Source organism: Ipomoea triloba, chromosome 16 (genome assembly GCF_003576645.1).
Source record: "Ipomoea triloba cultivar NCNSP0323 chromosome 16, ASM357664v1".
In the NCBI taxonomy this organism is placed as follows: domain Eukaryota; kingdom Viridiplantae; phylum Streptophyta; class Magnoliopsida; order Solanales; family Convolvulaceae; genus Ipomoea; species Ipomoea triloba.
The window spans coordinates 9,551,378-9,552,504 of NC_044931.1; positions in this window are offsets into that span (position 1 = coordinate 9,551,378).

Genomic DNA, 1,127 nt, shown 5'->3' on the forward strand with positions numbered 1-1,127 from the left:
TCCTATCTTGGTCTCATGTTTGATACAACTACAGGGTGTTGTAGGCAATGCAACTAGGTTTCTATCAAGGGAGCCTACGACACCATCTTCGAGTGGCGTCAAACTTCGGACTCCTTGTTCCTTAGTCGGATGGGGCATTATCCACAACTTCTCACGGGCCTCGGCATCCCGGACAAAGGGTGTGGATGTGGCCGATTACGACTCGTATAGGTCCGATATCTCGCAACCTATACATACCCTAAATTTACCTACTATCCAGGTCGTAAATAGAAGAAAATCCAGATAAACATCAACCACACAAGATATATGAACGGAGAAGATTTACCATGCATTGACTTGTAGTTGGAGTCTTTTGATCTCCTTGAGAGAGGTTGTAGTTTTAATGTTTTGGTTTTAGCGGGAGGTGTGGATAGTGATAAATGGGAGAAGAAGTTCCCCGAGTGTCGTGTTCTCCAGGATGGAAAATTGAAGTCAAATCAAGCGTGTGACATTCATAATGTTAAGACACAGGAGTTACAAGATTCACTCAAAGCAAAAGAAATCATGGTGAACAGGTTTGACAAAAGTAAAACTAAAGTAATCAATTAAAGAAAGAAAGGTAATGAATGTCCTATCTAGGTCTCATGTTTGATACTACTACAGGGTGTTCTAGGCAATGCAACTAGGTTTCTATCAAGGGAGCCTACGACACCATCTTCGAGTGGCGTCAAACTTCGGACTCCTTGTTCCTCAGTCTGATGGGGCATTTTAACAAACAATTGGTCCACAACTTCTCACGGGCCTCGGCATCCCGGACAATGGGTGTGGATGTGGCCGATTACGACTCGTATAGGTCCGATATCTCGCAACCTATACATACCCTAAATTTACCTACTATCCAGGTCGTAAATAGAAGAAAATCCAGATAAACATCAACCACACAAGATATATGAACGAAGAAGATTTACCATTCATTGACTTGTAGTTGGAGTCTTTTGATCTCCTTGAGAGAGGTTGTAGTTTTAATGTTTTGGTTTTTGCGGGAGGTGTAGATAGTGATAAATGGGAGAAGAAGTTCCCCGAGTGTCGTGTTCTCAAGGATGGAAAATTGAAATCAAATCAAGCGTGTGACATTCATAATGTTAAGA